The sequence below is a fragment of the Malaya genurostris genome, chromosome 2, assembly GCF_030247185.1.
Source record: "Malaya genurostris strain Urasoe2022 chromosome 2, Malgen_1.1, whole genome shotgun sequence".
Taxonomy (NCBI): domain Eukaryota; kingdom Metazoa; phylum Arthropoda; class Insecta; order Diptera; family Culicidae; genus Malaya; species Malaya genurostris.
In genome coordinates this window covers 11,859,125-11,875,545 of record NC_080571.1, presented here as the reverse complement: position 1 = coordinate 11,875,545, position 16,421 = coordinate 11,859,125, and the positions used below count along the sequence as shown (strand labels likewise).

At 37.7% G+C, this 16,421-nt stretch overlaps 1 protein-coding gene across 2 annotated transcripts in view; it reads right to left on the bottom strand.

The window, feature by feature from the left end:
• LOC131432759 (inverted formin-2) overlaps nucleotides 1-15,230 on the bottom strand; it is a 167,795-nt gene extending 152,565 nt beyond the window's left edge. For both annotated transcript variants that reach the window (XM_058599260.1, XM_058599262.1), the window contains exon 1: nucleotides 14,860-15,230. The gene's annotated coding sequence lies outside the window, so the exon portion shown is untranslated. The remainder of the gene's footprint in view (nucleotides 1-14,859) is intronic.
• Between the last annotated feature and the right edge of the window lie 1,191 nt (nucleotides 15,231-16,421).

The window sequence follows — 16,421 nt, the reverse complement described above, 5'->3', positions numbered from 1 at the left end:
TCACACGAATGAAATCCCTACTCACTTCCAGTCCCCTGAAGCATGCCTTTGTCGATATTTTAGGAATAATTGAGTGCATCCACCGACCCAGATCATCTTTATTCCAAGAAGCTTGCCAGCTGGCTATAGAATTCATTGAAAGCAATAAGTCTCTCATAAATTTCACCCTCAATAGCACCACATTTGGCTAAAATATCGGCTCTTAAAAGTTTTGAAATGCTGTACGGCATTGGATGAGATTAGATATAGCAAATGCTGTGAAATATTAGTCTCTAGTGCTTAAAATTTGAACAGCAATGAAATGGAGAGAAATGGAGCAAAAATAAAAAGATCCATTAAATCTCGATCCAATTGATAAATTCAAATCAAATCAAATAGATGAACATTCCAAGGTAATACCTATAAGTAACTTAGCAAAATGTGTTAACGGTTAATCATTTTCCTTAACTAGTACAAAAAAGGTGGAACAGGGTCATTTCGTCGAAAGGGTTATTTCGCCGAATGTCATTTCGCCGAATGTCGTTTCGCCGAACAACCGAATAAAAACTGATAATGTTCACTCCCGTTATGTTGAACGTTTTGCTCGTGTGCTATCCGACCTCGCTAACTGAAGTAAAGAAACCTAGCTTTGAATAGACCGGGCAAACGAGGCGGTTACAGGTTTGTATGCAAGAGGCCGCAGCATCCCACGGCAAGCTCAGCTGGCTTTTCGGTTATATCTTGGTTTCGGTTATGTGGCTGTGGCACATCAATTATCCAGGAAATATAAAGAAACAAATACATAATTTTGAAGAATAACCAGAATTTGCAGTGTTCTAATTTAACTAATAATTATGTGATGTAAACGAAATGACCCTTTCGGCGAAATGACACTTTCGGCGAAATGACACTTTCGGCGAAATGACCCATTCGGCATAACGACTTTCGGCGAAATGGCTTTCCGCGAAATGGCTCCCTAAAGAAATACACTGATGATGGTTGCAAATAGTACATCGAACTACAAATATCTGTGTTTGTTACTATTCGTGAAAAATTAGATTAAATTAGAACAAATTGATATTTGATTATGATAACAACATCAGATTGAAATCCTAATATGATATCGACTCATCAAATTTTCAAATAATATCACATTGTGTTATCATTTTGCTGTTTAAAGGCAAAAGTTTTGTGAAACTCAAAAAATGAAAATATTAAAATCAAGAACTTAGTGAATCCATTGAAATTGAGGAAATTTCAAATGGCAGCACAAAAATACAAAGTTAAGTTCCAATGGAAGAATTATTCCTTCAATCCTTTGTTGCCTTTTAAAAAATGCTTTGACATCCTGCCGAGATCCAGCAGTTGACCGCAACCATAACCGCGAAGAAACGATTTTTTCAACATTTTTTCAACTTTTACGCAAATAATGCTCTTTCTTTTTAACCACGAGAATATTGGTATCAAACCACACGTCTGTGAGGCATTAGATAAATTGGCGATCATCGGTACCACGTTTGTCTGAAGCAGGTCAATCTGAAAAGTGGCTTTGGCATTCCCATTTCGCTGATCGTCTGCCGTAGAAGCTTATTTCAGAATTTAATATGAGAAATATATTTGACGTCATCGATTTCCTTCTAGATACGTTAAGAATCCGATCCTGTAACAATTTTTGCGTTTAGTTTAAAAAAATGTTTCGATATTTGTAATCAAAAGACGTCGCGAAGTTCATTCCAAAGTTTTAGACCATTATTTTCAGTGCATCCAGAAATCGGGGACCTGGATGGCGAAAATAATCTACTCGCTAAACCCGTTCTGAAAATACCTATAACTTTATATCTAACAGCATGGAAAAATTCATTGTTTACGAAGTTCGAACATCGAACATTGATTGTCTCAGATTTCAGAACCTAGAATCGGGAATTAAATGGAATTTATTTTCATTTAAAGCGTTCTCGCATATAATTTGGCAGCCAGCCAAATTAGAGAATTTAAGTTCGAAAAGAAATCGCAGAGGTGGGGATGAAAGTTGAACTAGATGCAATTCCGCTCGAAGACAGTCTCTTGGATTGTTTTGTCACAAATTCTTATTTTTTCGCAATTTCCATTTTATCAGATAATTTAGATAGTTCCATATGAAGTGTGGCTTGCGCATGCCTATCCAAATATTTATTTTTTTCCTGAAACTGAATTAATATTAGGTAAAAATAAAGCATAAGTACTGAGATAAAAAAATTTATTGCCACTGAAAGCAGCGCATGCTAACTCCGGACTTAAAATATGAAAGCGAGCGTACTACGGAAGCGTGTTTGGTCATGTTGATGCGGAATCGGGTGTACTTTTGGCGTCAACTAACATATATTGATATGCACCCTCATTCTTGTTTATGTCCGTATCGACCATACGACGAACGGGTACTGCTAAGGCTTGAGGAAATCAGTCCAATTCTTGTGATTACCTATATGCGAAACGCTAGAATGTATGCCAGTTTAGTTTCTAAAATTAGAAATTCGCGTAAAAAAAAGCTGCGTAACTTCGAAAATCCGCGTAAAAAAAACCTTCAAACTAAAGAAAAAAAAATTTTTATTCCAAATATCTTAGAAATGCATGGAACGTCCTAATTTAGTGTAATATCAAAAAAAAAAAATTTTTTTTTGGATATCGACTTTGGGACATAGAAAAATTTTGAGACTTCCAAAATCGAAAATTTTGTTTTTTGATGCCGAAAAAAACTGCGTAACTTTGAAAATCCGCGTAACTTCGGAAATCCGCATAAAAAACCGCGTAAAAAGAGACCCCAGTGTATTCGAACATCATTCGTACGAACGAAGCGTCCCATTCTCGTTTACGGACGAATAGACGAAATGCCGCCGTTTCGATTCGTCAGTTTAATGTTGCGAATCAACTGTTCGAACACATTGAAAAAAGTTTAACCGATTTTCATCAAATTTATTTTCGAATCTGAAGGGAATTCGCAATCAAATCACAAATTTGTATTTTGTATAAAACATTTAGAAAGCATAGCATTCATCGTAGAAATCTGTTTTTTTTCTGGCGAATCTTCGAATATAAGCGCGGTTCCAAGTTTTCACGCATCAAATTTTACAACTATTGGGTACTTTATAGAAAATACGCCATGGGTTAACATGCTTTATTTTATATTAAATACACGATTTTACTACCGAAAACATGAAAAAAATGCAAGAAAAATGCAACATATTTTTCGCAGATAATTCTGATCGGACTGCTATTTTTAATGTTTTTTTACTTTGGACGAAGTTTAATTTGAAAATTTTATTTACCGACTTGAATAAAATTGGTCCTGAGTACGATATTCATTTATTATGCAGCATTTGTCACCTCTTTGATGCTTGGAATCATCATAAAAAAGCACCTGCGCTGCCGATCCTTCTTTTGCACAGGAATCGCGTTCGTACACATTCGAGTGAAAACAAGAATGGTTTGTTCGCATTCGTTCGAAAGCATGTGTTCGTCGAATAGTTGATACGAACGTAAGCAAGCATGATGATACAAAATCATTGAGAAAAACAAGTCAAATAACAAATGATATCAAACATTTTTAATTACAACTCAAGTCTGTGCCCCAGTTCGTGCTCGCATCTCATCCGACACATTCGACAATTGCTTACGGTCGAGACGATAGAAACAAAGACAATACAATGTAGTGAACAATAGAGTGTACGAAATGGGCAAATAAGATTTAACAAAGTCTGAAACTTGGCCTTGTAGACCAAATTCAATTTGTATTGATTTCAAGCGCTGCAAAGTTAGACCAGCAGCAACCGAAATTGAAATTTTGCTTAAGGAACGAACGCATCTAAACGTTAATGATGTAATTGAGATTCAATTCAACAAGGCGTCTAACTGTGTTTACATTATGTTCAAACATGAAAGAGATGCAATTGCATTTACTTCGGTTAATAACGGGATGCACAGTGTTGATCATGACAATGTTAAATATAAAATCCTTGTGTACATGGTGGACAAAGCCATAGAAGTACGCGTGCATGACATTCCCCCGCAGACCAGCGATCAGTTCGTTCGGGAAAATAAGTCGCAGTACGGATAAATCCTTTCCATTGAAAGAGAAGTATGGTGGAATTTGTTCCCCGGTATGCGGAATGGCGTGCGAGTGGTACGTATGCAACTACGTAAAGCAATTCCATCTTACATCATTTGTGGTCAAGACGGGATACATCCATGTAAAACGTTGATTACCTATGAAAATCAACTGGTTACATGTCAGTTTTGTAAACAACTTGCACATTACGGCAAACCTTGCACAGAAACTGCGAAAAGACATCTTCAAACGAAAATAAAGGACCATCGCACAACAACGGAAACTAGTGAGCGCAGTACTCCTGTTTCACCATCAAACCAGCCAGCAACTGCAATTAATGTACAACAAGGCGCGTCTACAGCAACTAACAACGAGCCCAAGACTGCGAATTACAAGGAAAATGAAGGAAAAACGGAAACCAACAACTATACCACCGATGCGGCAATGGATGATGAGACGAGCCACGAACAAAGTGCCCCTCAATCATCGCAAGATAAAAATGGAAGCTCCTCTCCCCCTAGGAAAAAGGTGACGAGATAAAATGGTAAAAAAAATATTTTTTTCTAATAAAAACATGGCTCAATCGGCCACGAAAAGCTTGTACGCGAATCGGCCCGAATAAAAAAAATTTATGAAAAAATAGTCTGTAAAGTTGGATGGGCGTTGTTTTTATGCATGTGTGATGTTCAAAAGTCTGATTGATTCGAACGTAAACGGGAATACGATTTTGATATACTTTCGATCGTATCGCATACGGCCGTAAACAAGAATGAAGGTGATACTTTGAATCCACTATTGTCAGTTAACCAGAGATCGGAATAAAAACCCCGAAATGAACTGAAATTGGTACGAGCGTTTCGATGCTACTTTGGGAAACCCAATGGATTGGAATAGTTATGGCACCGGTTTTCCGAGATTTTCATGGAATGTTTGGAACCGAATGTGTGAAACGGTCTCATATGAAGCGAAAAATAATTTGGTTTTAAAAAACAGTGTGAGAACACACGAGAGCATCGAACCTTGGCTAATTATGTTGGACTTCATTAAATTTCGCCAGACTTAATTCCGTCAAAATTTTGTTAACTTTCGTTAAGCAACGCAATCAATCCAGAGCTTCTCTATCATTTCAATACCTTTTTTTATAGAACTCCTTGGTCTGCAAACAGGTGATAGTCGCTGGGGAGCATATCCGGTGAATATGGTGGATTCTGCAACAGTGCGAAGCATGATTCATGCATCTGGTGACTTATGACATGGATTTTGCATTTTTTACACACCGTTTTAGCACGGGACAATGGTCCAATAGAGTGTACATTCCAGTTCGGGTGTCGCGCCAGGAATTATTCCTTCCAGCATTCGTGCTACATATCCAGTCCACTATATCAGTCTCATGATGTAACCTGGTATAGCTCGTGATTCTTGCATCTACGTTATTCTCTATTCAATCTCTTGCTCATGGTCATACAGGACAGGACAGCACTAAATATCAACGTGTCAGACAGCTACAAGATTTTAGTTGGATACGACGACTATAGAAAGTTATATTAAAGGTCGTCACACATCGTTGCTATCATCGAATTGCATTCCACTAATTGGAAAACTATCTGTAATAGTTTAATCTATTTGATGAAAACTTTGAATTAAGGCGGAGCTAGGTGATGGAATGATGATTTCGAATCTTGCAAACAATTTTACAATCTTCACTCTTCTACATCGATAAACATTGCATGCCACATAAAAGCAATTAGTTTTTTTTTCAAATATATTGTAAACGTATAAATGTCGGCATGTTGATAAATTGATTCCGTGTCATTTCAATTACTATATTTTTTGTTCGGCCGTTTTAACTTGCAGTGTCTTCTCGAATCCCAATTTGTTAATTGCAGCAGTTCGGCGTTCAGTCGCAATCAAGGGCATACGATCCAATCCCGGTTCTCCGTTTTCCCTGTCGCCCCCCCCCCCTCCCTAGTCAACGATAAACAGCAACACCTGTTGCTCCAGTTGGAACTGGATTATCAATTAGGCTTTATCAGTTTGCCGACGTCCCATTCATCAGAGGAAAGGCCGTCCGGTAAGGGCCGACAGGCTGACGAAGCACTCCCTCTTCCAGTTATAATAACAGTAGTAGCAGCTCTTATCCTTGGATGGTGTTTGCAATCCGGTCACTTTTCAGCCTCTCGTTAATTGCTCCTGTCAGGTTGAACACTTTTCCGTGCAATCACTTGGTTTTGACTGTCAAGACCAACCGAACTGGTTCCAAAACAATGCACTCCTGTGGCCATCCGACCCTCGGCCGTACGTTATCAAGTCGACAGAAAAATGTCATTTTTATTAACACTCCTAAAAAGTCGAACGCTATTTTCCTTATCGCAACATATCGCGCCGTACCGCCGCCGACGAAGCAAAAGAGCAAATTAGCAGTATTTTTTCGATATCTGCTGCGCTCGTCACTTTTTTCTTCACGAAATTGATATTATAATCCCTCCACAGTTTACGAGCTTCCCACCGCAAAACTCACCAACGGCATCGCGTACTTCGTCGGAGGATGGTCCAAGTGATTGGTTTGCTCCACCGGTTCGCAAGGTGGAAACACCGTTTGGTGTTGGTAAAGAGGTAAACGTTTTAACCTCCAGACCCTTTCAAACCGTACGCAGGAAAATTAGTGCCGATTACCACCTCGTTTGAGTGGCGTTCGAATGATTTGATATGCTCGAACGAGGCTTTTCTCTAGCTTTCCGATGCGGCGACGGAGTCTATCATTTCTGCAGGATTAATTATGTCGTGAATTTTTTTTTGAGGTCATGTTTTCGGCACACAACCTGCCACAACGATGACCATGGTGATGACTTGTGTGGTGTGCCGAATAGTTGACGACTTACGTCATGGAAGTAATAAAATAAGAATTTTGAACACGGTTGACCTTTAGGGATGTCCAGTATTATTTTCGAAAACTTTTTAAAAGTTAATATCAATTGAATCAGGAAATAAAATTCATTTATTTCCCTTGATATTTCTTCTGGTAAATAGCGTGACATTCCAATCGAAACTGGAATGTAGAAATGAATAGGTTCAAGAGTAGATTAAGGGGTTACGTTCAGGCTCGAGAAAAGAATCGCAATCTTTAAATTACTCTAGGCAGTGTGAAAATGATTTCACGTCAATGAAGTGGAAAGCATCGAATAGTACATGTTTTGTTATGTTTGTGGAAATTTTTTTTCCTTATATGTGGAATATTGTAGATTGTACTAAAAAACCAATGAATCGATTCAGTCCAAGTTTTCATGTGTTGTTCCTAATTGCTATAGTTAGTTCGTGAACGGAAGGTTTTCAGAAAAATATCAATTGTTTTTGAAAAACAGATTACCAAAAGTGTGTAAAATCCGTCTATGTCACATCACCACATAACAAAATTACCCGTAGTCCCACGTTTGACAGTAAACAGGATCTAATCCCAGCGAAAGCTGTGCTTAAGCGAAACTCGAACCTTTCCATCAGAGATGAGACAAAAAAGGTCTAAACGTCGTATTCTTTCGACCAAAAAGTGAAAAAAGCGACAGGATATAGACTATTCAAGGTGATAGCAATCCCAAACAGGTACGCTAAACCTGTTCAAATACGAGAACGGGAAAGCAAACGAAACAAATTTCAAACCAATCTTCTAGCAGCTTTCAACGTTGTAAGATAGACAATAATTTCAAGCCCAAATAGATATCCGAATTCTCGATAAAATGACAAAGTTGGCAGGCTATTAGTAGTAGTGATTTGGAGTGCTAAATCTTCATAGCTACACGTCAACGTCAACTTCATAACAACACATCAACGAGTTTCTGCAAGAACGACTACTTTCATTGATCGAAAGACACACGTGTTCGGTATGTTTTTGTGGCCTGATTTAGTATCTTGTCATTATGGTGCAGTTTCCCAGAAGTGGAATGCAGGACAAAACATCAATACTGTACCAATGAGCAACAATTCTAAGTGCGCCCTCGAGCTTTGTCTAACAGAAAGATATTGAGAGCCCTTGTAAAGCGAAGCCTTGTGAAATCAAAAGAATAGGTGAAAAATAAGGAAGATTTTTCTAAAAAGCGGAACAATTTCAAGTTACAGCATACGGATATAGCAAGTTCAAATAATTTGGTTTGAAATAAATAGAGGTAATGTTTGCTTTGGCTAAAATTTGGTCAAGCCGCAATTTGTGAAGAGCAATTTGTGTGATATTCGATTTGGAGTTCACGGTCACTTTTTCTGGTATTTCCAGAGCCGGGAACAAAGATTCCGTATGCCCGAAATTAATGCATCTGGTTATTAACTAGCCAGATCAGATATATTGAAGAATTATACGGCTAATTGAGAGTATTTAACTCTATTTTTCAGTCTCATGAATAGAAACTCGCTCTTGAAAATGATTTATTTATACTCATTACCCTGTGATTCTAGAACCGGAAGCCTTATTCGAATAAAACTCGGTTAGTTGTATGGGATTGTAAGACCTTCAATTTGAACCTATGTTCGTGAAAATCGTTTTAACGGTCTCTGAGAAAATCGAGTGCTCTTTTTCCATTTTTTATTTGCACATTTCACCCCGTTACACCCAAACCGGAAGTTCGATCCGGATAAAATTCAATAGCAAACTAAGGGACTTAGAGACCTTTCATTTGAATCTACACAGTTCGAAAAAATCTTGTGGTTTTACATCTTATAAGATGCAAATAAATGGAGCGTCGTATTTCACACAAATTTATATACAGGAACATGTAAAATTGTGTGATTTAAATATTACATAGCAACGGCGCGCGACTAGAACCGAAAAACATTACATCACAAAGCACGTGGATTTATCGACTGAGCCACAGAAGCACATATCTGCTTCATGAATAATTGATACATATAAACCCATACAGAGGCACTTGGTAGCCGAGTGCAGGACTTGGAGCCTGTAAAATTCTGTTCGAATGAAATATTGCATCATTTGACAAGTTAAGTAGTTATAAATTGTATCGTTTGTAGAATTATATCACCTGTAAAATTCATTTTTTTTCTGTGTAATGTCGTTTTTCATTGAAAACCACTGGTTGCGTGGATTGCGCTGGTTTTGCACTTTCGAGCAGAAGTGCAATTTTTTATGGTGTTTCGTTGTCATTTCTGCTCGAAAGTGCAAAAACCAGAGCAATCCACGCCATCAGTGTTTTTCAATGAAAAACGCCATAAGTTAATGAAAATCGGTTCAGTCATTCCCGAGAAAACCAAGTGCTCATTTTTGTTACATAAACACATACATACACACACAGACATTTTGCGTACTCGACGAACTGAGTCAAATGGTATATGAAACTCGACCCTACGGGCCGCGCTTTAAAAGTCGTATTTCACAGTAATTGCATAGCCTTTCTATACGAGAAAGGTAAAAACTATGCACTGAGAAAAAATGACTTTTTTAATACATGAAGTTAACAGATAAAATCAAACAAAATTGCTTCCCATATTTGAAAAAAAGAAATGTCACTTTGAGCATATTTATTGATTTATATCTTGTGTATCATAATTTAGTGTTTAAATTACTATTTTTCATTACAAACAGTGTTGGTGATTGCTGATAATTTGACAGAAGTTGCTCGATTTTTATCTATATTGTATACAACATTTTCAATCCGGTAGAAGATAGTACAAGAACTCGTGTCTCTCAATTCATGAACCGTGAGTGAAATTTTCTTCATTTCTTCTCTCCACTTCATACTCTAGGTATTTCACAGCCCTTTAAAAAACTTAACAGTCTGGTAATGAACGATGCTGTGTGGAAATTACCAAGAGAGAATCGCAAGTTGACAATTATCGCAAAAAATCGAATCGATGACTCGACTTGATGATTCTCGTACTAGGTTGCAATATTTCAAAACCCTTGTGTGGAGCATTCACATACATTTTCATAGACACAACTTATGCAAAGGTTTTATGCACAATAGTTAGAATAAGCGGCAATAGTTTTATTGCCATTATCAACTGCCCGAATAGAATCGGATCGTGAAATGAGAGTCCATCATTGTTGCTTCAGAGAGAATCCCCACAGCAGCGTGTTAACCTTTGATTCTTAGACAGGTCATCGAGAGAAATTCGCTCTCGCACTGGTGTCTATTCCATGTTAAATGAACCATGCCGGTTTTTTGTTGCTGCGATGATATCCGTCTCTCTTTGATGGCACTGATTGAATCGTGTGAAGAGTTGCTAGTGATAGTTCTTTGATACGATAGAAGCCATCCTTAATTACAAATTTAAATATCTATAAATTGTTTTAGCTTGAGCTCCTTCAGTTTTTAAATGGCACTATTCACAGTAATATCAAATTTTGAGTTGAAGCTCTAAACAAAATTCTTAAAAAAAGGTATAGAGACTGTTGTTTATTTTATCGTATTTTTCATCTCAAAAAATGTCGAAACTATTTTTGTACAAATTAAAGTTTCAGAGTTGCAATGATTTGAAGAAAGTACATGCAAAAATGCATCAGTCTTGAGTCATCCAAATCAGAGTATGTGAAGTCTGATGACTTGCAATCTATTTTTGAGATTTCTCTCATTAATAGATCTTCAGCAACACTACCAGCTAGATAACCGCGGAGACACGCTAAATCTTTCCGCTTTCCTTAGTAAAACTCAATGAGTTTACAAAAATAGAAGCATATCATTGTGCTCACAATTGAAGTTTTTAGTGTTCTACAAAAAATTTTGTCACCAGCTATTTTTGTCAGTAATTTAATGTACAAAGACAGCTGTCAACATTGCAAAGTTATATGAGTACTTTTTACTCTATTCTATTCATAGTAAAATCATATCATAAAATCAATCATAGTATTCTATTTGGCAAGTGTAGAGACAAACAAGCATCGTATGCGAGAAACGCTGCATGTATTGTTTGATAAGAAAGATTCGAAATTTTTCATCACGACCACGATCGGCCACCTGTTGTCGGTTCAGTAGAAAATCGTTTCAAACCAACGATCTGCCTCACACACCAAATAGTCCTAATTTGTCACCTTTCAATTACCGCTTGTTCTAACCGATTTTAGCACACTCGTACTGGAATATACTTAACTTTCGTCGAGAGAATCTAAAAACGATTCGATTTCTTCGAGGGGAATTTATAAAAATTCTCAAAGATAATTTATAGCTTCATAGCTAGATGATCAATATATTCGGGAAAAATGTAATCAGATTTTTACAATAAAACCTTATAAAACTTCCGAAGCTGACTTCCAGACCAAATAGTAAATTAAATGTTGTCCTTTTTTTTGAAAATTTCTTTCATTTCTATTATGAGAAAGGCATGACTTTGCAGTTCGTGCTCGCATCTCATCCGACACAGTCCAAAATTGCTTACAGTCGAGACGACAGAAACAAAGACAATAAAGTGTAGTGAGCAACAAAGTGTAAGAAATGGGCAAATACGATTTAACAAAGCCTGAAACTTGGCCCTTCAAGACCAAATTCAGTTTGTATTGATTTCAAGCGCTGCAAAGTTAGATCAGCAGCAAACGAAATTGAAATCTTACTTAAGGAACAAATGCATCTAGACACTAATAATGTAACTGAGTTTCAATTCAACAAGGCGTCTAACTATGTTTACATTATGTTGAAACGTGGAAGAGATGCAATTGTATTCGCTTCTGTTAACAACAAAGTGCACAGCGTTGAGTGTGACAACATTAAATACAAAATCCTTGTGTACATGGTGGACAATGCGGGCTTTTCCCTGCTCCCAAATAAATAAATAAAAAGTACGCGTACATGACCTTCCCCCGCAGGCCAGTGATCAGTTCGTTCGGGAAAATATGTCACAGTACGGTTAAATCCTTTCCATTGAAAGGGAAGTATGGTGGAATTTGTTCCTCGGTATCCGGAATAGCATGCGAGTGGTACGTATGCAACTTCGTAAGACAATTCCTTCTTACATTATTTGTGGTCAAGGTGGGACACATCCGTTTAAAACGCTGATTACCTATGAAAATCAGCTGGTTACATGTCAGTTTTGTGAACAACCTACACACTACGGTAAACCTTGCACTGAAACTGCGAAAAGAACATCTTCAACCAAAGACAAGGACAACTGTTCAGCAACGGGAATCAGTGAACCCAGTACTTCTGCTTCAAGAACGCTTCCAGCAATCAACTACAATCAATGTACAAGGCGCGTCTACAGCAACTAGCAACGAGCATAAGACTACGAACAACAGCGAAAAAAAAAATCAGAAATCATCCATAACAATACGTTTGACAACACCAATACCGACGATGTTACTATAGACGAAAAGTCGAGCCACGAATAAAGTGCTCCTCAATCCTCGTTGGATGAAAATGGAAACTTCTCTCCCCCGAGAAAAAGGGTGACTACGAGATCCAGTATTAAAAATAACATTTCTATTAAAAAATCGGCTTAATCGGTCACGTGAAGTTTGTAAGCAAATAGGCCTCAATAAAAAATTTTATAAAAAAAGTATCATTTTAACAAAAGAATCATTAGAATAAATGAATGAAATTAATTAAAATAAATGAATGAAACTATATATGGAAAATCATTCATGAATAGGAAAAAAAACATAAGACTAGTCTGACGATAAACAGTCGAGCAGGTAAATGACAAATGAGGCAAATTATTTTAAAAATATTGCAATAATAATTAAGTTATTCATTTCATTTTTAATCACAAGAAGGGGACAGAAATAACTCCGGAACCGGATGACCCATAGGACTATAGAAACTTTCATTTAAGCTCAAGTTTGTGAAGATCGGTTAAGACATTTTTGAGAAAAACGAATTAGTTCTGTTTTGAAGTTTTTGACCACTATTTCCGGTACTTTTAGAACCCGGAATTGGGAACCGGTATAGTTGGTATGTTGGTTCGTTTAGTAAGTAATTATTATCGATTAACTAATGAAAGCTGTTTTCAGTCAAATCTAGAAGAATTTTACCATTTTGGACATCGTCGCTCTAAATGACGGTGTGTGATTTTAAACACATTTTACCCTATAACTCCGGAACCGGAAGTCGGATCCGAATGAAATTCAATAGCATCATATGGGACTATAAGACCTTTCATTTGAGTTTGTGGAAATCGGTCAAGTCATCTCTTAGTAAAATTAGTGACATTATTTAGCACATGCATACATACACACATACATTGCTTAATTCGATGAACTATATCGAATTGTATAGGACATTTGGCTCTTATGGCCAATTTTTACTAGTCAATTTTTCATGTGATAACCTTTCTATTTGAGAAAGGCAGAAAGCTTGTAAATTTTCATTTTCTAATACCGACATATTCGAGCATAAAAAATGACACCTTTTTACAGTAGATTTGATACAATATTTAGACATTTTGAATTATTATTACGTGCCAAACATGTAATTTCACGTTCCAGCGTGAAAATTTGACACTGATTTAAGTCATTCCTGTAAAATTCATCCAGTTAACGAAATCCGTTTTCATAAATTGAGTAATACGTGAATTTACGTCACTAGTACATTTCCGAATTTTTTGCTGTGCATTTCATGAAAATTATTAGGGTCGAAAGATAACAACTAATATTTTTTACCAATGTTAGCCGAAACTTGTTTTAGTTCGGCACGTCAGGGAAGACTTAGCACTTCGGTGCTTATTACAAGTGTGTTGCAAATAGCAATAACTTTACGTCTGCTTAGCGGTTCAAATTGAACTGTTTAAGTTTGCAGTAAGCAGGTCAATTTGAACTGTTCTGCACTGACGAGTCTAAGACGAAACGTAAAGATAGTGAACTAATATTTGTTGTTCATCGTTCCAGTCCTAAATATCAGTTTCTTAACATATTTCAGTGACCTAACAATAAAATTTACATCTGAACGTAAAACTCAGGCAAAGCATGAATCGAAAATGCAACAAAATTCTCAGGTTACCGAAAACCGAAAAATTAAATTCGTAGTATTATGTCGCTATCTACTCTTCATAATTGAGAAACAGCCAAAACATGGTTCCGTTTGGTCACATTCGCCCTAATCAATTAAAAAATATGCCAGTCAGAATTTATGAACTATTGAAATATTACGAAATTTCACTACCAATTAGGTAGCAGTTTGACACACGTTTTGATTAATTCGTCGCCTTCAACTGAACACCTCTACCACAGCTGAGCCGAAGCCGAAGCTGGAGCCGTAAGCGCGTGTTTCTGTTTGCTGCCGTTACCGCTGTTGCCGCCCGTGTTGCTGCTGCTGCTGATTGCCTGCGCTGCTGGCTCACATGGCTGCGCGTGGTCGCGCGAGCCATACGCCAAACAGCCAAACAGCCGAACAGTCAAACGCCAAGGGAAATGTGGGCGTCCTTTTTCTCCTTGATTTTCAAGTTCTCTGATGAATATTGTATATACGTATATACTTGGACTCATATGTTTACTTCGGCTACCACGCGAACACTCTTCACCGCGCACTACACTTTGCCACTGCCAAAACCATTCAGCAGCATTGATTTGCAAATAAGCCAGCGAAGAAAGGATTTGAACGGTTGGTAGAAACAGTCGGTTTTTTTCGTTATATACATATATTCTTGTACAACTCGTCTTAATTTGCTTCCCAATTGCAGTCGAGCGGACCTTAATTGAATTCAAATTTCATAATTGTTCGGTTTTCAATCAAACTTGTTTGCCTGCGATCTTTACGGAAATTTGCATAAAAGCTAAATTTTGCTTCGTTGGAAGTGTATTTATTTTTCACTTATACGCTTCTGTTTTGGTCGAAACTAAAACCTAATCTGCACTCGTATTGACGAGATCTCTCACTTACATTCAATTATTACTGCACTATTATTTGTTGAGTAATCCACGGTTCGACCGCGCTGCTGTGCACTACTGGACAATAGCCGGGCTTTTGCAGTCCTCAGCCACTGACCATGGGTGTGCGCGGGGCAGACCGGGGCCCACCGCGTGAGCTGACAATGATGCTGTACTGATGATCAGCAAACTATCATACACAATTCACCAAATAATAGCACTAAGACTGGGACTGGGGTGCGAACATTTTTTTATGTATTGATACTTTTGTCCGTCTGTTCTGTTCTGAGGAATGTGTTCGGAACTTCGCGGTAGCCGCTAGTGCGGCGCGAGTATTTTCGATTTAATCCGATCGCGCAGACGGTTCGAACCAAACTAATAGTAGTGTGGCTCTGGCTTGACTCGGTGCCCCCGCGTTGTGGGGTTTAGCATAAAGTGATCGCGTCGTTCTGTTTGGTCGCTGTGTCGCACTTAGCTGCGGGATGTCGCGCGTCCATATTCAAACGACGACGACGATCGGTTGATTGGTGACGATAGGCGTGAGAGAAGTGCTTCCAGTCATCGTATCGGATCTCTCCTCTCTGACTGCATGCGGGAGTAAGCCGCGGGTGGTTACTTGAGTTGGAGTTGATTGGAATATTCGCAATAGTGCTTGATGTACCCCGCTGATTTGGTTGTTGATAATTGTTTCTAGTTAAGCTTATGAATAAACACCATCGATCATGTAAATATAACGATTTGTTTGATTGTTGTTTGCCATCCAGTTAGTTTCATCTAGTGAATTACATGTTAATACAAGTACTGTATCTATATTCAAATTGGTAGTACTCGAGAATCGTTCTTACAATTGCGATTTTGTGTAACTACAGCACGTAATTAAAAATTTGCAAGTTATTTGTATACTTCAACATTGTTATATGGCATTGTATAATAGAAAAGCGTGATCTTCCTACGTGATGTCCACATAATGCAACGAATAAAATGCTCGGAGAAGAACTTATTGCAAGATAAACGAGGTATTATGTTCGACTGCTTTCTAACTAGTTGACGAATAGCTATATTATTAGTATGTTTGCATACAAGGATCACGTAGAAATTTTTCGAGTTTATTCCCAGTAAAACTTAGGTTAGTTCGATTGCCCATTAACAACAAAGCTTGCAAATCGAGGTAGTTTTAACGGGAACGGGTCATTTCACCGAAAGCCATTTCGTCGAAAGTCGTTTCACCGAATGCCATTTCGCCGAATGCCATTTCGTCAAAAGTCATTCCGTCGAATTTTTTTTTATTCAAAAGATATTTTTATCCAGACCAATTTGCGTACAAGCTTTACGTGGCCGATTGAGCCGATTTTTTAAATAATTTTTCTGAGTTGGATCTCGTTGTCACCCTTTTTCTAGGGGGAGAGGAGCTTCTATTTCCCTCCTGCTAGGATTGAGGGGCACTTCGTTCGTGGTTCGTCTCGTCGTCATCGTATTGTCTCGCATCGATGGTATTGTTGTTGAACATTGGTTGTAATTGCTGATTCGTTGGAGGGTAAGTTGTTAACTGCAGCTAGTGTACTTTGTTCTATAGGA